The sequence below is a fragment of the Castor canadensis genome, chromosome 15 (assembly GCF_047511655.1).
Source record: "Castor canadensis chromosome 15, mCasCan1.hap1v2, whole genome shotgun sequence".
Classification (NCBI taxonomy): domain Eukaryota; kingdom Metazoa; phylum Chordata; class Mammalia; order Rodentia; family Castoridae; genus Castor; species Castor canadensis.
Window position 1 is genome coordinate 86,733,957 of NC_133400.1, and position 21,833 is coordinate 86,755,789.

Sequence of the window (21,833 nt, forward strand, 5' to 3'; positions counted from 1 at the left end):
GTAAAAATAAATAAATAAATAAAACCCTAATATTATTTAAGTGTAGCTGATCTCTACCAGATATTTCCCCAAACCGCAATTAGGAAGCTGAACAAAATTTTTAACAAATTAATAAGTACAGTGAAATTTCATAAATTTTGCACTGAACTAACCCTCTGATATTTTTTAAATTAATCTCTTAGAAATAATTTCCATTTTTAAAAATTTGCTGACTCTCCAGCTGATATTCCAGAATTTCCGATGTGGCTATGCCAATCAGCTTGGCAGTAGCATGTTAGAGTACATCCTGACCTTCTCCCCTCAGTGCCTTTGTCCCTTCTATGTTGTCATTGGAAGTGCTTTCATTTTTCTCTCTGGTCATTTCTTAAGCTAAACTCAAGTTATACTTACTTTATGAAAATTTTGCAAAGGACTTCTCCAAATCCCTGGAGTACAGGTTTCCATTCTATGCATTATACGTCCTCTTGGAATATGCTGTCCCTTCATTGTTCTATTACTATTTTTGACTTGACCATGCATTTCTGTTTTATGTGCCTCATGCAGACTTTCAGCTCCCAAAGATTTGTATACTTGTCTTTGTATTTCCAGTACATTACACAATGCTTAGCACATGGCCAATGTGTAATATATTGTCTAATCTGGATAGTTGAGTTGGTCTAGTTAAATCCTTTTCTCTGAATTCATTGTCAAAGTGATGACTGCTATGCAAAGGTTGTAAAAATTACTGTCATATCTATGGCCCAGTTGCCTGAAATATATTTCCAAATCTGCAACTTAATAGAATGATTTATCTTGGATAAATCATTTCATCACCTATCACTTCACTTTTCCGATATGTAAAGTTGAAAGAAAAGGACACTTCTATTCACTTCATTAGACTACTATGAAAGTCAAATGATGTAATGTCTTTAAAAGTGTTTATACAAAGTTTAGCACCTTAAAAGTATATATGAATTAATGACAGCACCAAAATGAGATGTCTTCCCTTTTCCAGTTGGAAGTTCTGAGCCTAATTGTACTATAGCAATTGCTTTTTTCTAAATTCCAAGCACCATTAAAATTCTGGTTCTTATGGATTGATAGAAAGCAGCATACTGCAAACATCATTCTCTCCTCTCTGTCATTCCAAGTCTACATGAACATAATAATGACTCCATATCTCTTCAGAGTCTTACTCTTCATCATCCAATCCATGCCTGTTTTTTGTAAGCTCAAATCTTCACCATTTCCTCATTTTTAACTTCCTTTGAGACTTGTCTACTTGGATGTACAACATGAATCTCCAATTTTAAAAAAAAAGAACAAAACTTGTCACTTCTTCCTCTCTCACCCCTTCTGCCCTTCCATCCCATTCTTGAACCTACAACTCCTTTGGTGCTATCTACCTAAGAATGTGCATGGGCAACACCCAGCACCCAAACCCAGATATCTGGTAGTCATCTTTGGCCTCACACTTCCTCAAGCCTTCCTAACTCTTGCTAATTCTGCTTCCTTCCCATCTCTTCTATTCAAATACTGTATCTTCATTCCAGGGACCTTAATTTAGCCCATTGACAGCTTGGATTACTTCAAGTCTTCTAACTACTTCCCTGTCAGATGCACAGTTAATGCCACCAATCACTAGGTTACAATCATTCATGGACTCTGCATTTCCCTCTTGAGCTGTGCATCCCAACTTCTCCCCATGGTAGCCAGGCCTCCCACCCAGATCACTCCTCCCCTTTCTTCAGCCTCAATTTTTATGCCAATGTCTCCTAGAAGATTTTCCTATCAATTCATATCCAATAACCAACTGGTTAGCACCTGCACTTGGCCCCAGTGAACATTCTCCCTTCTCTCGTAACTGCCTTCTACTCACTTGTATGGCAGTAGCTTGAGGATGCCCATTCAGAAAAGCAATATCACATTTCATCAGCTCATCTCAGTTCCTTGTCCTCCCTGAGCTCCATACAGAATGGATAACACCTAGCATGTTTTCAATAAATAAAAAATACAACCCTACCCTCTTTTCCTATATGCACACTTTTCATTATCCTAAAACATTCTACTTCTTCTGCTACATTAGATACCATAAAACATGTTTATTTCAGGGAATCTTCCTAAATTAGTCTGCTCTGATCAATCCTTGGTATTGTGTCTTTTGGGGGTGTTTTTATTAAATGGATGTGGTATGTGTTATGATTTATCACCTAACATCAGCTTTAAACTCCATGGGTTTGCAGTCCACTCCTTAACTCTTCAATGACCCCTGATTTTTTACTTTTGAGGCAGTCAGATTAAAGGCTATTAAGAATGTCACACCACCGAGTCCAGTTTTCACATTCCATAATCTTGTGAGTCACATGTGAGTGTATGTGTGTCCTTCTCTCTCCCATCCTCTTATGTTATAGACTATCCATTATTTCCATCTAACAATGAACCAGAGTGTTTGCTGACAAAAATGTGCCCTACTGAGAGCCAACCAACACCTTCTTCTTAATCCCAGGCTCCTTTCACACTGGAGTTATTTTCAGCACTACTTTTTTCTTCTGCTATTTGAAAGACTATGATTCTCACTGGCTTTATACAAGGGTGTATTACAAAAGTACTGGTCACTAAAACAAATGACTCATCTGACTGTCTACCCATGAGAATCAAAAATTGACTTGCCATGATAAAGAAAAATTTCCTCAGGATGATAAGACACCATCTGAAAGCAAAGAGAGGGATGAGAATAAAAGAATCAAATATTTTAGTTCCACCTTAGCACGAAATTTCCTAGGTACTGCTGTTCCAATGCTTCCCTCTAGAAGAGACTTGAATTGGCAAATACTCACCACACTAGCATAGTCTTCCAAAGGTGTGGAAGACTTTGAATCATACAAAACATTCAGCTAAGCTGAATAAAAGTACACCACATTTATCTCTATTGTCCTCTTTATTTTTGAATAAAAATCCATATTTACTTAACTCATTTAAACAATTCATGAAAATGTTCAGCAATATGAGATAAGAGAGAATAAGTAGACAAGGAGATTGACCAGAAAATGTGTGAGGTCACTTCCATTTTACTTCAGTTTTATGCAGATAGTCCTTGCCCCATGTCAGTCTCGCTCATGTGTTTAGCATTCCAAAAGTTCTTTTGTCCCAACATCAGAATTATCACAAGATCCAGTAACTCCAACTGCCACAAAGAGATTTCCTTTAGCCTTACTTTAATAATATTTCAGTAATAATTTAACTGAAAAAAGTTCTGTGCTTACATGCATGCTCACACAATTTGTTTAAATAACTTTTTAAGAGTATTTTTAAAATTATAAGCCAAAGTACTTATAAAGATAAAAAAATTGATGAATCCTTATCAACCCTAAATCACTTTGATTCCCCTTATTTTCATATGCTTGTTTGCTTCATAGTCATGTTATTCTCATTCTTAATCTGCATAGCGTTCATTTGTGTTGCAATATTGTCAGCCTAGATATTTTCTAGGGTGAGAGTATTTGGATTCTTCAACATGTGAGGACCTTCCAGAGAGCTCTGTTGCTTAACGTTTCCTTTCGTGCACCTGCTAACAATTGAATGAATAGCTCTAAGTCTAGACAAATGTGTAGTTCCTGATTCGCCATTCCAGAATTATAGCCAGCAAAATCAGACCAATTTATAAACGCCATCAGTGGCGATCATATGTACATATGTACCTTTATCTCAGCCTTCACCGAGTTTTAAAAATTATTTTCCTTTGTTTTGGTAGGTTAATTGACATACGAAGATACCTAAAATTTGCATATAATATTCATTTATGTTACTATTAATGAGGCAGTGTACTATTCACCATGATCATTTCCTACTTCGTTCCTACAACAGAAAGATATGGAATGAGCTAAATGCCAAGCACATCCTAGAGATGACCAGAACACATCACTCTCAGAGTACATAGTGTAATGAGTGGCACAGAAAAGAAACCCATAGCAAAAAATAAGTTACATCCCTACAGTGGAATACCATACAGAACTAAAAAGGAACATGCTACTGACACATGTTATGACATGGATAATCTTCAAAAGCATAAAGTCACATGGAAGAAGGTAGACATAAAAACCCCGTATTTTTTTACTATATTTATATGACATTCTGAAAAGGCAAAAGTGTATTAATAGAAAACAGATCAGGGGTCATCAGAGAGTGGGAGAGGAGAACGGCTAACTAGAAGAGGTGGGTGACAGAAGTATTCTGTACCTTGGTCATGGTATGTTGTCAAAATGTACACAGCTGTCCTTCTAAAAAGGATGAATCCAACTAAATCTAAATAATGCAAACTTAACTTTAAAGACTGATTAGTGAAACAGAGGGTATTTATTAAAAGTGACATTTCTTAATATGGTATATACACACAGAGGATTTTTATTCAATCATAAAGAAGAAAGAAATTATGTTGTTTGCAGGTAAATGGATGGAACTGGAGAACATCATGTTAAGCAAAGTAAGCTAGGCTCAGAAAGTTAAAAGGTCACATGTTTTCCTCATATGTGGAAGCCAGACCTATAAGTTAAATATACACATAAATACATATATGGTCACATATTATGTATGTATATATAGTGAGAGAGAGAACAAGTTTGTACTAGTGGGTCTGTGTAAAGGGACTACATGAAGCAGGAGAGGGAAAAGAGAGTGTCAGAGAATGAAAAATCTACCATCTGTATAATGAATATAATGTTACACAATGCACTGTAAGCTATTGAATAATCAGGAAATAGGGTGATAAAGAGTAAGCAATGAGGGAGTTAATCTGATTAAAGCATGATATATGCATATTTGGAATGCCAAGGTGAAACCCCATTTGGACTATCAATATACTTTTTTTAGAAAACGAAGGACAGGAGGGTTAAACAGGTCTTTTCCAGGGATAGGTATCAGTGGGAGTGTGGAGGGCATAAGGAAAAGGTGAATGGGAGTGAATATGATGAATGTATTTCATATTCATATGAAAGTAGAAGAATGAAACCTGATGAAATTGTTCTAAGAAGGGGAGGAGGGAGAATTATGGAGGGAGTAAATATTACTAAGATATATTGTCAGCACATATATAAATATCACAGTGTATCCCCCATATAACTATTGTATGCTAATTTTAAAAAGAGTGACCTCTCTTGGGTAAATAACTGGAATTTATCTCTCTTTCACATCCCTTACTACTGACCCTATACAATTATTCAATCTCTCATGTCTCATGACCTTGAAAATGGGTACAAAGAACAGTGTCTATTTTGTAGTATTAGGAGAGGAATCAATGCAAAGTACCTGGAATATAATAACAGCTCAATAGATTTCGTATTTTTAATCAAGTACTACGGTAGAGTTGTATACATTGGGAATGGAGATAGACAGAAAAGCCAATTCATAAAAGGAAGACTATAAATAACCAGTAGTCACTGAAAGATAACTTTGGCCTCATACTAATCAGAAAAATAATTATTAAATATAAACAGCATTTTGGCTTGCAAATTTTTTTTCCTTTTCTTTCTTTTTCTTTTCTTTTTTTAAAGAATGATACCCAGAGTTGAGACAGATTTATCCTCAACAAGCATTCGTGTCATTGTACATTACTGGTAGACATGCATATGGGTCACCCTTCATAAAAGGCCATTTGGAATATGGACCAAAGATTAAATCTCTTTATCCAGTCATTTCACTTTTAAATGAAATATCAGCAAAGCTCAGAAGGCTTTATGTGTAAGGGTGATTATTATAACATACTCATGAGAGAGAAAAAAATGTCAACTCCACAAATACTGGGGGGGAAGTTAAATAAATTTTAATATAGATGCTTACTGTCATGTAAGAAGAAATACATATATATGCATATATGCACACACATATACTTGGAAATTACACACATACACTTAGAAATTACTACACGGACTTAGGATAATAAACCAAAACCAGAAAAGAGAAAACAAGAACGTTTTCAAAGAGTCTGAATCTTCCTCCTTAAAAAAAAAAAATTAGAAGTTTTTCAGATGGGGCAAAGATGAGAAATTAACATTCCAGGCAAAGAGGTGTTATGCACACAGAGGCCAAAAGCCTGAGGACACTATGATGACCTGGCAAGGTCACATATCCCAGCTTGGTTGTAATGTAGAGTTCCCCAGAAGAAGTACAAAATATAATGTGAAAAATTCAGCTGTCACCAGGCTCTGCATATCATGTGTGAAGGTCCAGACCCTTTTCTTAGAGCTTGAGCCATCAGAGGTTTTTTAAGAAAAGACTTAACCCAGGAGGGGGGTTAAAAAGAGTAACATAGACAAGGTAAATATGATCAATGAACTATATATGCATATATGGAAACATCACAGTGAAACCCCTTAGTACAATTAATTAATTTATGCTAATAAATTTTTTAAAGACACTAACAAAACTTCATGTAAGACAGGTAGCCACAAACTCAGATACCTGGGGTGGAGTGACCCCTGGCAAATCACTTAGCCTCTTTGGGTCTTTCTTTTCTTTTTTTACAAATGGAAATCCTGAGGTTTTATTTTAAAATTTTATTCAGTTTTATACATGCGTGCAGAAATCCAAATATTTATATTAAACATATATTTATCCTGCTTTAATACTTTTTTAAAAAAAAGAAAAATTGTTAATTTACCCTATTGTTTATGTGGCAGACACCTCCTGCAGATATGAACATCTCACCTTCTTTTTTGGACATTTGCCAAATGACATTAGATAAAGGAAAGTGATCTTTAAAATTAATAACAGACGTCATCTCCTAACTTCAGTGTACTAAAGAGGTAGTTACACGTACAGCAAGATGCACAGAGATTTAAACATCCTCTTAAGAACTCAGAAATGTTTGTTGACTTCATTATTTCAAGGCAAGGCAACTCTGCTACTGCCAAGACCTCTTTTTGTTGTTTACTTTGGAAGATTTTCTAACAAAGGTTTGTTTCCCCTACTTTGGTTTGTTTTTCTACCCTTTTAGGCTGTTTTGTCCCACTTTTAAAACATACTCTAGTCTCTGCTATTTTTAAAAGATACTTCTTTATTTTTGACCAGTTACCTGTGCTGTGTGGAGTCCTAAACCAGTCATCCCAATACGGTGAGCCTTTCTTCTTTACTTTTCAATTCTTGAATCATCATTTTGGAAAACAGCAGTTACTGTTCCTAAACTGTAATCAAGATGTGGGGTGGTTACACCCTGGGCAAAACACAGTCTCCTTGGCCAAACCCTTATCACAAGGCGTTGCAGAAACTCATTAAGTCACTTAAGACGAAGATCCAGGTGAATCATTCTAAACCTCCACCCAGCTCCACTTTTCCCTTTGGTAACAATTAATTATATTTTTTCCTTTTCCTATTCCCACCTCCACCGACACACACTCCCACTTTCCACAAAGCCACACACTCACTCTGAGTAATGGCTCCTATGAAGTTCACTTGCTTGGCACTCACAGCAGAAAGACAAGGAAGAAAATGTCTATAGCTTTTCTATTGAGTACCTAGCAGTAGGAAAAACCCTAAACTTACTACTAAAAGTCCTGTAGCTTGATCTTAAACAACATATGCTATTTGACTCACATTTTGCATCCTTGGTTAGAAGGTTAGGGAAATACTGTGTATGAAAATATTCAAGTGACACTGCTTCCTTATAATTATTCAAACAATTAACCTAACTTGCATTATTAGACACAGTCTGAGTACAGAATGGGTAAATCTGAGAACTGAGCATGCTCACAGAAAGTGCGTGGGATCTGCAATTGATGAGATTGGATTTGAATCCCTGCCCTCTTGCTTAGCACTGTGACATTGAGCAAGCAATTCAACCTCACAGAGCCATGATTCCATCCACTGGAATAATGTCTCTCTTGGAGGTCAGCTGTGGGCATTCATTAAAATAACAGATTCAACACTAAACAGAGTCATTTCCTTGGCAGATGATAACCAACCTCAGGCCACCATAGAAAAGAGCCCGGTGATATTTATAACTCTAAACTTTCTGAGTTAGCTTGCTCACTCAGTTCTCTCAACAACCTTATGAAGGTAATATACTACCAATATGCCTGATTTACAGATGGAGAAACTGAGACACAGAAAGGATAATTTCTGGGATCAAGATCATGAGGATATGAAGCGAATAAACTGAATTTGAACTGGAATCCATGCATGTAATCACAATGCCTCTGATTATATCTTTTCTTCTTAAAATTTAAGGAGAGATAAACTAAAAAGTTCTCAAAAATTCTAAGTCATCCTGAAGGTAATTGAATTGGAAGCTATGACTTGTAAACCTAAATCTGATATTTCCATTCTAGTGCAGTCTCCTTCAGAAATAAAACAGAAGACAAAATAAAGCATGGAATACATGTAGATGGTGGGTTTTCAATAATGAACTAGGAAGTTACACTACTGTACTATGATCATCAGCAGTCCCATTACTGTGACCAGTTGGTTACTAGGTTGAAATAGTCCCATCACAATAAAGTCAGATCCATAATACTCTAGAAAGATCCCAGTTCAAGGGATTCAAGGAATAAATCATCTCCAATGCTAACACCCACAGCAAACTGCACTCTCTTCAAACCACAACATTCACCACTGATTGCAATTGGCCCCCACCACACTCCAAAGCTAGCTGGGGTTTGATGCTGTGTTTCTGTCTTCTTCCTGATGTTCATTTCCCTCACCTAACTTCTATGCCCTGGTGAAGTCATGAATCCCTAAAGGAGGAATGACAGTGTCAGCATGGTCATAGCTGCCGATCCTCTCACCCCTAAGACACCTATTCCCTTCAATATGTTTTGTACACCCAGGATAAGCCATCTCAGCCTCCAAGCCTGCAGGGATAATGAGCACATCTGCTGTTTCAGTCTCCAAGTCCACAGGGTTTTCCCACACCTACCAAAGCAGTTACACCAGCCACGGGAGCACAGGGCCAATGACAATGAGCACAGAGCTGGGTGCTCTTGAGGAGATGGGGGTGTGAACTTACTCTCTGTGTCTTGCTACTTCAGACCTGAGGCAAGAGGAGGCAAGGAACTTCCACTTCTGATAAGGGAAGAGGCAATGTAGGTCAAGAAGAAACTCCTTAATTGAAATCCTCAGTGATGGAGTCACAAGATGTTAGCAAGAGTGATTAGTTTCTACCATAGGAAAAAGTCCATGATAAGGGTAATACTCATTAACACTAACCATGTGCCAGGCATTGTCTTAAACTCCTTACGTGGATTAGCAACCTGGACAGGGGACATGCCTTAAGTGGTAGAGTGCTTGCCTAGCAAATGGGAGGCCCTGAGTTCAATCCCCAATACCACCAAAAAAAAAAGAACAGAAAGGATAAACATCCTTATTACAATCCTTTGAGGTTGGTGCTAAAATCACCACTTTACAGATATGTTAACTGAAGTGCAAGAAAGTTAAACAACCTTTCCCAACTTCCCAAATGTGTGTAGCAAGTGAAGGAGACAGAATGCACACTGAACAACCTAACTGCAAAATCTTTGCTTTTAGTCACTCTACTACAAAAAATCAAGAAGAGAGATTGGCAAGTATTTTGTCTGTAAAGGACCACATTCTGGCTTTACACACCACATAATTCCTTTTACAACTTCTCAGTGTTGCCATTATACATCAGAAACTCCTACAGACGCTATTTACATTAATGGACTTTGTTGTGTTCTTATCAATAAAACCTTACTTATAGACACTGGAATTTGAATTTCATACCATTTTCACATGTCAACAAATATTCTTTTGATTTTTTTTTCAAACTATTTAAAAATATACAAGTCCTTCTTAGCTGATAGTCCATATGAAAACAGGTGGCAGGACAGACTTGACACGCAGGCCATAGTTCAGTGACTGCTGACCAAAAAGTTTTAAGAAAATTAAAACAAAAACATTTGGAGAGAAATATGAATCGTAATGTTGTTTTTCTGCCATTTTCACATTGCATTTGCCTCGATCAGAAAATTACTGTCCATCCTTCCTCTTTAAATCATCTAAGCCCTACCTCTCAAATCTACTTTATATCTCCTCAGTTAACAAGCTGTGTGGCCTTGGGCAGTTCACTTAACTCTCAGACAGTTTCCTCACTGTAATAAAGCAGTTATTTGACAGGTGGCTTATTGTAGGCATTAAATTAAATAATAGAAAGCAAGCAATTATCACAGCATCCTAGCATGTTGTAAACTCCCAATAAATATTAAATCTTATTACTACGAATATTATTATTATTATTATGATTATCAACATCATCACCCCAGATAAGAAAACCAAAACAGTACATTCCCTCAAAAGCACTTCCGCAATACTCTGTTGACAGATTCTCTACCTAGAAGGTGATTTTGAAGGTCCTTTAAGTCTCCTTTCCACTTTCCTACTATCACTCTCTCACAGAAAAGAGTTCACTCCCCTGTCTCTCCCCCTTAGATTTGTGGTGTTTGTTTTATTTATTTGCAACGTTCATAGATCACAGAAGAATAAGGAGATACAAAGTCTTCCTAAAGCTTCTGTAAGTTAAAACAACCCCATTGTCATCTTATTTAATCAGGCTTTCTGTGCACGGAATGCTTTTTTTGGGTGTGGATAACCAAGGCAACAGGTCTATGGCAACTTGTGGCTTAAAACAGCGAATAACTCTCATTATGCTGGCCTCCTTCTCTAATATTTGTTGAGCATTTACTGTGTCTCTGGCACCATGGAGTTCTCTAATTATTTCTGTTGTCACTGTATATGTTACTACCCATGAGATACACAAACAGCATGATGAAAATCCAGAAATCACACTCTCGCCGTGTGGGCCAAGGAAAACCATGACTATGCTCAAAATCTTAAAGTGGGCTTATTATCTCAGATTCTGACTGTTCTCTTCTCAAAACCCTTGTGGGCAGGTAGCTTTAGTATAGTTCATCTTTTATCTGCTGGCAAGTCAGCTGAGCATGACTTGGCTATCTGACCTCTGTTTTACAGGACTGATGGCTGTGTTCTCAGAAGGGCATGACAATTCATCAGGCAAAGGAGTGAGTGATGGTTCCCAGAAAATGCCTTTCTTGTCATCTTGAGCTTGTTGTACCTCTGAAACCAAATGCTAGTATCCTGGCCCTTTTTGAAAAAGAAATTGGCTCTGTAATTTTTGAAAGTATGTTCATACAAAATCAAATAATTATGGCTCTGATTATTTTAAATTAAAGACCTCAATTGCACATGTTGGAGGAAGTCCATAATATTCTGAATATATTTTCAGCCTCCATGCCAAAGAAGGGTTGATACCATCATTCCAAATACCATCTCTATATTTTGTTTAATAGTTAATTAAACAAAACCAGTTAGTATATATTATAAAACCCTATTGATCAAATATATTAATATTTTTGCTAGAACCACAAAATTATTCAATAAATTAAAGACCTAATGATGATCCTCATAGCCTACTAATCACTTCATTTGGTTACAAAGAATGAACACAGAGACCATCACACAGAGAATTCTCTCTTTTTTTGTGTTCCTCGTAGATGGATCTTCAACAAAAATATGCAATCGATTGAGTTTAGTCCTAATATACTCCAGTCTCAAAATTTCAAAAGTACTGTGCTTCCTTCTCCTCCCTTTCTTCACAGCTACTTCCTCAGGAGAGTTTTTATACCTCCAGGATCCTCTTAATGAAAACGAAAAATATAATACCAGAATCTGCTCTCTCTGTTCTGGAACAATCTGATATTTTATTTAAAATTAAGAATTCTTGACACCAAGCAATAAATACCAAATAGCAGCATCTCACACATTCAGAGTGAGGATAAAATTCTTGCTTCATGCCAACACCTTTAGACTTGCTCCATCTGCATGCATTTGCTTCACAATCCATTACCCAATTTCGAGGGTGTAATAGGAGACATTAGTGATTTCTGTAAACAAAGCTTTCTGAAATCTTCCAAGGAAGTAACAGATAATTGAAATGCAATTCATCATTCACTGCCAAAAGATATACGGGATTTGTGGGAAAGTAAGAGTCTGTCCTCCTCCTCCTCCTCCTTTTCCTCCTCCTTTTTTCTCCTCCCCTCTTCCTCTTCCTCTCCTCCTCCACATCTCCTCTTACTCTTCCTCCTCCTTTTTTTAAGAGTAAAACAGCTATTTTGAACCTAGAAATAACTGTAATATTTCTTTCCTTTCTCTTATTTATGAAGACAGCTAACAAGAAATAAAATTATTAGTGATACTGCAATTATTAGTTCCTCCATTTTATTGTGCTTTCCTTAGATTATGCCTATGCCTAAACTATATCTATTATGCAAAGACAGACTTGGATGTATGAAAAATTAGTAAATGGAAAAAATAATAAACATTTGCATGTGACTAAGGAGACTTTTGCTGAAGAATTCTTCCTTGGATAAAACAGAATCATAGTACAAATACAGTAAGCCTAACGACAGGGTATCAGTTTCAGAGGAGCAAGGGATTCTGACACAGTTTGGTGTCTGGTACTTGGATCTGCCTGCCAGCCTCGCCTTTACAAGATTCATACTCAACCATGACTGAAATGAGTGCCCGGAAGCCATTTTCACATAGCTAACTTCCGTAGCTGAACCCAGCTGCAGAACACAACAGTAATAACAGAGACCCAGCAAGCAAGAGGTGCCCAGTCAGGGGACAGTCTAAAGCTGAATGAAAATGACAGATTTTCTGACTCCAAGATAGGGACACCAAAGGATTATTTTGTGAGTGCATGTGAAATGTCCCTGGAAATTTCTAGTTATAATGGAGTAAAGGAACAGGAATAATACGTCATTGGTCCAGAGGGTTCAAAATAAAATAATACAACCCCACAAAATTCAAGTTGTAATGGTGATGTTTTCATTCACAATCTTGCAATAATATTATTTTCACAGAAGACACCATAGGAAAAAATATATAATTATAAATCAAATCCACTATGTGAGTATTAGGGACAAGGAAGTATATTTTATGTAAGCAAATAATTAAAACAAAGTCATAAGAATGCCTTCTCTGTTTCTCGACTGAAGAAACAATATTGAGTGCTTTTAGAATCTGGATATCTCCGACTCACCTCTGATTCCCTAGATTTCCCTCTGTCCATCTGCAACATCAGATAAAATAGCACTTGGAATTCTTTTCCCCATTCATAGAATGAACAGAGCCTATCTATTCAATTAGTTATTGAAAGATTGAGCATTTGTAATAAGCTTAGTCCCTAACACCAAAACTATTCTAAGTAATAATTTATATTTTAGGGAAACACACCAAAACCAAATTTGAGGACTACAAAATATAATAGTCAACCTACCATGGTAATGGAGTAAAGAATAGAGAAAAAACAGCATAATTGCTTGGAAGGAAAATTATAATAAAATTAGAAATGTCTTCTATTAAGTTGGTACTATATTTTAGAGCTACAGCTTCTTTTTTTTTAATTAATATTTTATTACAATGCTTGGGTCATTTCTCCCCCCTGCCCCCACCCCCCCCTTACCACCCACTCCGCCCCCTCCCTCTCCCCCCCCAATACCCAGCAGAAACTATTTTGCCCTTATTTCTAATTTTGTTGTAGAGAGAGTATAAGCAATAACAGGAAGGAACAAGGGGTTTTGCTGGTTGAGATAAGGACAGCTCTACAGGGAGTTGACCCACATTCTTACTCCTCCCCACCATACCCATTCCTCTTCCCCATTCCCTATCCTTCTCTAGGAAAAGCTTTCCATAATATCATCTGACCACATTAAAGATCACTTCCCAAAAATTTTGAAGCATCTAGAGGTCCAGGCTACCTCTGGCATCCTTGCATAAGGTCTCTGGTGGCAAGAGCCACTCTATCTTCAGGACCTGAAGTAAGAATGCAGCTCAAATACTCCCACTCCTGAAGGAGCTCCTGATCTCACCCAGCCAGATGTCACACATCCTTTCTCTCATTATTAATTTTGTATACTTTATTTAACAAATATTTTCAATCCAACTACTCATGGAATGAAATGCAAGGCACCTGTGGTCTTCCTGTGACTTAGATCCTACTCTACTCTATGGCTTTAATTGTCTTTTATTACTATGAGCCAGGAACTATTCTGGGTACTTCACATGCATGCATCCATTTAACTGTTACAGCAAATCTGTAAAAATGTGCATTAGCCATTCTTAATAGAAAAGCAAACAGACTCAGAAAGATTAAGCAGAACCATGGTAGACAGAAGAGACACTTCCTTCTGACTTTAACACCTATTATTTTTCTAGATAAAATAGATAACATCAGAGCTACTCTTATTGAAGCAGGGATGAGAGATCCAGAAATCACACAGACTACCATCCCTCACTCCTTAGAGGGAACTCTAGAGTTCACCAATTTGAAAACTACTTCACTGCTATATTCCTTTGACTCCTACATAATTTTAATCTCATCAAAGACAGAAGAGTACCTGACTAAGGATATTCATTTCCTGGCTCTGAGCTAAGAACATGGAGGGTACACAGCAGAGATGAACTGAATTCTCAGCACCCTACAGAACATCAGTCATCTTTTGTGAATTTCCATCATCATCAGATTTGACCACTCCTGACCATGAAGATGAGCAAATTCTCTTTCAGATGAGATTTTAGGACATACTGCCTAGATCGGACTATATAGCATCGGGGATTTACAGAAGGCAAATCTCTATGAGGATGTTTGAGATTATCTTGCAGAAGTAGAATTTAGAAAGAGCTAATGTGGAGTATCGCTGCCATTTTGCATTATCCAGAAGGTCAATGGAACTCATAACAAATTATTCTATAGAGTGTGGCAAGTTAGTATAAAGAAAAGTTTACATCAAGATGTCCTCCAAAAGTCCATGGGCTGAGGCTTTGTTCCTCCCCTTTTGCTTTCTGGCCATGAGGTCAGCAGTTTGCTCTGCCACACACTGCCCACCATTGCCATCCAATAAACCCATGGAGGCCCAAAGCAATGGGCCAATTCTTGGACTGGAACTTGCAAAAGCTCTGAGCTAAATAAATCTTGCTCTTTATAAGTTAATTGCCTCAGGTGTTTCCTTATAATAAGAGAAAGCTGACTAACACAGAAACATAGACAAGATTTTACTTGTCTGTGTTTATGTAGTGACTTCTAGAGTTTAGAAGAGTGGTCTGAAGCAAGTTGTACAGGGCAGACATCTAGCTTCAGGTGGATGTTGTCAGGTAGCTAGACAATACCAGAGACTCATCCCCCTGAAGAACAATACAAAATTGTATTCCAAGGAGTCATAGTGTCCCAAAGATGGTACAGTAATAAACATGAGTACAAAAAGGTTCTATAAATGAACAGGTTTGGAAAAGATTGCCTCCTACATTTTCTTTTTGAGATTTCTTTTTGTTCTTAAAGAACAAAAAGTTCCACAAAGACTTGCCCATATTTATAAAACTCACTTAACTGTGGAAATCTTTCTCAAGGAACACTAATTAACATTTTGCAAAACACAAGCTTTCCTTAGACTCATTTTGACTACTCTTTTGTGGCAAAATATGACTCTTTACTAATTGCTGCTTTTTTGCCATTGGCCTCAGTCTAGGAATGGGGAAGCACGCTCTGCTTATTTGAGGTTTGATGTTACAACAGAGTCATCTAGGATAAGGGCTCAATAAACTGCCACCCACAAGCCAAATCCTGCCATGTCGCGCCATTTTAGATGAAGTTTTATTGGAACACAGTCTTGCCCAATTATCTGCATATTGGCTACATCTGTTTTGATGCTCTAGCTGTAGAATTAAATAGTTGTGACAGAAACCATAAGGTATGCAAAGTCTAAAAAATTAATATTCAGCCTTTCACACACACACAAAAAAAAAACCTGCCTGCCACTGGCTTAGGATATCTCATCCTAGTTAAACTGTTGCACAAAAAGTTGAATTTCAAAAACCATTCTACTAAGATTTTCTGTTCTCTCCCCCGCCACGCACACACCCATTTCTCTCTCTCTTTTTCCCAGCTAAGGATTGAACCCAGGACAGCTTGCATGCTAAAAAAGGTCTTTATCACTGCACTACATCCCAAGCCCTTCTCTTTCTTAACTCCAAACTCTCACACATATTTATTCCCTTGCCCCATTTCCAATATGGATTCAATTCTCAAGAGCTGTGAAAATAAAGTTGGCTCTTACAAATTCAGCCTGAATGAATGAACAAATTCATATCATCTTCCCTTTCTTCCATCTTTCTACTTTTGTTGAGATTGTTATTTCCTTAAATTCTACTTCCTACTCTTTTACTTCTAAGGCTTTTCAGTTCAAAAGAATATTCAAAATGAACCTAGAGATTCCCCAGCAATCCTGACGCAAATCCCACTCTTCCCAATGCCCCACACAAACATAAAATATACATGATAGAGCCTGTCTTCCTCCACCTGAGGACAGCATAATGTTAGCACTACTTGCTAGCCCTCTGTTTAAATATGTTCCATACAGCAAGACTTTTAGCAAAATAAATAAAAGTTGAATCCCACCAATGCTCTTTCAATGAAATTCTATGGGAGTATCTTTCTATAGAAGAAAGTCCCCAGATGAGACTGTACCTTTAAGGAAATATATGTATTGTAAGCTTTTCTTTTTCCAATATTCAAAATTAAACCCCTCCAAATGGCTTACACACTGAAGTTTATAACCTCAGCCTACACAAGTCCAGTGCAAAAAGATCTACAGCCTGCAGGCAGAGCGAGGAAGCTCTTTAAAGATGAATCATTTTCATAAATGAGTGCAGAGGGAGGTCAGGCCAGGGGACAGGGAAGGTTACGTGTGTGCCTGAGATAAGGCCTCATCCATCCTCCTCTTACTGTCAGGTCTTGATGGGTGAACATTGCCTTGAGCTCCTATAAAACATGTTGTTTGCAGAAAACTTGCAGGTGGTTCATAAAAAAGTCCAAACTGTTACCATGAAATTTATCTCCCACTGCGGGATCTGTTTATAATAGAAGCGAAGGATCTCAAATAGAAATTAAGTATCTCTGACTGACTTATATTGGCTGGGAGGATTGAAAAATTCAACCTGCTTCCCAAACGTTGCACTAAAAACGTCAAAAGTATTTGTATTGATGACATCTTGACAAGATATGAGAATGTTCAAAGGAAAAATAATGTCCATTGTGTCATAGTCCTTATCCCTGGGGTAAAAATAGGCCGGGTGAGATTTTATTGGGAGAATTTAATCAGACAACTGAACTCTTCCTCACATTTTATTTCTGAAGAGTGTCAAGGATCTGTTATTTACAATTTCTCCATCTGTATGGTCAAAGTGAAAAGGGCATCTTGATTTTTTTAGTTGTTAGGGAATTTTTATTATCTTGAAGCCAAAAAGAGATTGGGGGCAATGGTAATGGTGACCATAATTTGAGTTATCTCCATATAGAAATTGAAAGGAAATGCTGAGACAATTCATGTAGATAATTCAGACCCTAAAACCTCTGGCACTTGAAATAAAGAGATAAGTGAAGAAGAAGTGCTAAATTTTGTTTGTGTTTGCTTTTTCAGAGTTATGTTTGTAATTAGCTCCATTTATCACACCCCATGTGCATATACCTACATGGTGATTTTAAGTTGCTGAAAATAGCTGTATTCATAAATTTCAAACTGATAAACTTAGCACATCTACATGGAATAAAATTATGTGGAGAGTAATTTATAGAATCCAAGCATGCTCAAAGGAAACTTGGGTAGTAGTAAGTCCAGGATTCCAACCTCTGACCACAGACAAGGAAGTCAAAAGTCTGCAAAATAAGGAGGATGTACAAGTGCTCCCTCCACATCAACAGTCCTGTAAGCCAGGACTCCATATCATACTCAAGCACACAAAATCCCTCTTCTTTGCTCCTTCTTACCAGGATGGAGGTATAGGGCCAGAGTTTAAAGGGAGCTGAGAAGCACCATATCTAATCCAATACCTTCGTTTGAAATATAAGTGGCATGGCTTTCAGAAAGAGCAAGAAACCAGAGATGTGTCACTTCAGAATCTTGCTGGTTTTCCTCTCTCCATGTCTCTACCTTTGCCTGCCTCTGACCCCACACCTTGGCTACCAAGCAACAGTGGCAAGAATCATTGTGGCCTTTTCCTCAAGAGTGCCTATGCTTTCTACACAAATGGGATCCAGTTCCTCATTTCAATGTAATATCAACACTTTCTCCAAGCTCTGTTCTCGTCTCTCATGGTCAAGAAGAAAACATCTGGAAGACCTGAAGAATTCTAGGACTTAATGCTGTTTCTCTGTGACAATAATAAGTCAAAGTGGGCTAGATGACAGCAGTCAAAACTGTTATGCCAAAAGAATGGATTTATGATGATGGAGATTCAGGCACTGGGGCAAATAAAAGAGAAAATATTTGAAAATAAAGTAGTGTTATGGGCAAAATGTGTTGCCCAAAATTCATATGTTCAATCCCTCAGTTGGGGTAGTATGAGAAGACAGGCCATTTGGGAGGTAATTAGGTCATGAGAGTGAACCCTCATGATGGGATTTCTTAAGAAGAGATTTAAAAAAGCTCTCTCTCTCTCTCTCTCTGTCTGCCATATGTGTATGCAACAAAAGGCAACAATCTACAAAGTAGGAAGGGGGTATTACCAGATACTAATCTTAGACTTTCCAGCCTCCCAAACTGTGAGAATATACATTTGTTGTTTAAACCGCCCAGTCTACAGTAGTTATAGCAGCTTGAGCTGAGTAAGACAAGGAACTTCTCAGCATTTTAAGTGACCATCTATGTATTTTTTACACTTTTTTCATTGCTTATTAGCTTATATTTCAGGTATTAAAATAAATACCTGAAATAGGATCTTGCTGTTTGAAATTCAAGGTTGGAGAACTAGCAAATGTCATACCCCTAAGGGTTTTTAATCAGTATTTCTGGAAGAAAACATCTTGGATATGATAACATGCTAAGAGGCAGCATTGTCTACATTGCTGGACCATTGATATTTTCAGTTTTAAATGAGTGGAGAGATGGAAATGATTTTGTCTATCCTCTAGTCTTCTAACTGCTCATGGCAGGGTTCTACCAAAAATGACTCAGACTATCCTAATCCCAAAGAATTACTATCTTAATACCAATGACAATTTCAATGAAAGATTCCTTTTGGATCTCTCTCTTTCTCTCTCACTCCAGTGTGTCATATCACTCAATGTCATGGAATGTGTTCCAATCTCAGTTCACCCCCATGACAAGGTTTTCATAGTTGCTTAGCACTATGGAAAACCTAGACTTACTCATTTACTAAAGAATATATAGGTTAAGCACGTCCAACGTGCAATATATTAAGCAGTAGGGATAAATTTTTTATAGACCCTACAATCAAGCAAGAAAGGAAAGCAAATGTAACTATTTTTTCATAGTATATAATGACAGCAAAAACTTATGCAGCACTTACTAGAATGACAAAAAGGACTATATTAAGAACTTTGTTAAAAATAATTTTTCCCATAATATTATAATATCATTACTCCCACTTTAAAGATGAGAAAGTTGAGATTTACATTAAATTGCTCACTCAAAGGCACATAACTAATAAGTGGTAGAGCTGACAATTCACTTATTAAATGAAATTTTGAGGATTTAAAAAGTGTCTTGGATATTTCCAAATTCCATAGTCTCAAGGCACCCAGTGATAACCTTTATGTAAAAGAAAAAAGTCAATCTATTCTGCAATTTGTCAAGCAAATGTCTCTATTTGTTATCAAGATATCTTGGTCTTAGCTCAAGGTCTGGAGTGATAGATATCTAAGGACAAGGTTATGAAGAGCACTAAACTGGTTGATAATACTGCTATACCAATCATCTTGGTGATTTGCCAATTAATCCTTGCTGCCTAATTGTTAACACAGTAATTTTCATCTACCCAAGTAGAAAACATGAAAACAAAACTAAACTAAATTTTGCATGACCCTGCTTTTCCTTCCCCAATCCAATGAGACATGAGTTGTATTTCTTCTTTGTGGACATGATTAAACATTCCCGAAGTTTTTCCATTTAGAATTATTTTTTATAAAAATCTATTTAAATGACTTATCATCCTCATTCATTCATCCATTTTCCATATGTTTATTGAACATTTATGATTTATTTTAAAGCAGATCAGAATATTCTCAGATGAGTCTCAACCCAAACCTGTCTTCAGACTTACAGCCAATGGATGAAGTAAGCTATAGAAAAAGAAAGGAAATGCTGTAATTTATAACAGCATGAATGGAACTAGAAGACATTAGGCTAAGTGCACAGAAAGGCAGAAAGATAAATAGTGTATAATTTCATTTATATGAAGAATCTAAAAAAGCTGATTTCATAGAAACAGTGGGAAGGCAGTGACCAGAGGATGGGAATGAGGGTAGGGATGGGGAAAAGGGAGATATTGGTCAAAAGGTACAAAATTTCTTATAGACTAGAGTAACAAATTTTAGTGACCCTAATACATTGTATATTTCAAAATTTCTAAAAGAAATGGATACATTAATTAAATTGGTTGAATTTTTCTATAATGTGTACACAGATCACAGTATGCTTTGTTAATATGCAGAATTATTATTTGCCAGAGGGAAGCAATGGGAGAGAAGGGGAGAGGGGAGGGGAGGAGAGCGGAGAAGGAAGAGAAAAAAGAGAAGAGAAGACAAGACAAGAGAAGAGAAAAAAGAAGATAGATGTATACAAAAATAATAAGAGTGTTAAGTAAAAGGTGGGGAGGAATCATGAGAAAATAGAACAATTAATTTGGAGGTGATCAAATTAGGCTTTGTGGTAAGGAAGCTTTCAAATTAGACCTTGAATAAGAGAAAAGAATGCACATTACATCAAAGTTTAGCAAAGTAAAGAGAATGTTTGATGAACAAAGAGAACAGAAAGCTGTTTGATTTAATAAAAACGCATGCTACAGATATTATGACTATTATACAAAGGCATTTGAATTTTATTTTCTTAGAGGAAAGAATTCATTAAGGATTTTGAACACACAGAGGGCAGACATTAAAGTTTTGGCTTAGTAGGACTGGTGCATCCCAAGTCAGCTCTCAGCACTTTCTGGAACAAAGAATATAATTAATACATGTTTGATGACTGTTAGGTGTGCACAGGGTGGGGGGGGTGGGTGGCAAGAGAGATTGTTAGAGCAGTACAACTGACATTTTATTTGAGCCCAAACTAGAAAACAGAAATGCATAGGAGGAACAGATGAGAACACTTTTATAGAGACACAGTTGACATAATTTGACATCAGATATCAAGGTGATAGAGATGGATAAGAAAGAGTCAAATAGAAAAGGTAATAGTAACATTCTCCACTAGGGCAAAGCATATCACTTTTGCAAGGATTGATCTGAATCTTCTTAGGTCACAATTTGCATAAACACTATCTGTAGTGAAACATTTTGAAATGGGATGAAATAGAGGCAAGCATGGCACCAAGTGTGTTGTCAAGAACATTTGCAGATCAGTAATAATGCTCTATACTGATAAGGACAGTAATTTGAGGAATGAGGTAGAGAAAAACCTGACAGGACTATTGGCTTGTTATTCAAGAAGAATCACTTTGCTTTCACAAGTTACATAATTCTCTTTTAGACAAAAATTCTAAAAAAGTTAAAAAGAATAGACTCAGATATTGAGATTTGCAGGCAATAACATTCAAATCATTGTCATAAATATATTCATTTGTTCAAAAAGTTAAGTAGAAAGATGGAAGACAAAAGAAAGACCAATGTCTGGCTTCTAGAGATGAAAACCATCAATGTGTATAAACTGGAAGTCTTGTTGAATGGGGTTTATAGGAGATTATCATGGAAAAATTATAAATTTGAACACAGAGAGATAGAAAATACCCCCAAATAAAACACGGGGGAAAAGCAGAAT

General features: G+C 36.8%; 1 long non-coding RNA gene across 1 annotated transcript in view; it reads left to right on the forward strand.

Moving 5' to 3' along the window:
- LOC141417536 (uncharacterized) overlaps nt 1-13,299 on the forward strand; it is a 29,976-nt gene extending 16,677 nt beyond the window's left edge. The window contains exons 2-3 of the long non-coding RNA XR_012442174.1: nt 7,042-7,084; nt 10,954-13,299. This is a non-coding gene — a long non-coding RNA (uncharacterized lncRNA). The remainder of the gene's footprint in view (nt 1-7,041; nt 7,085-10,953) is intronic.
- Nucleotides 13,300-21,833: the final 8,534 nt, after the last annotated feature.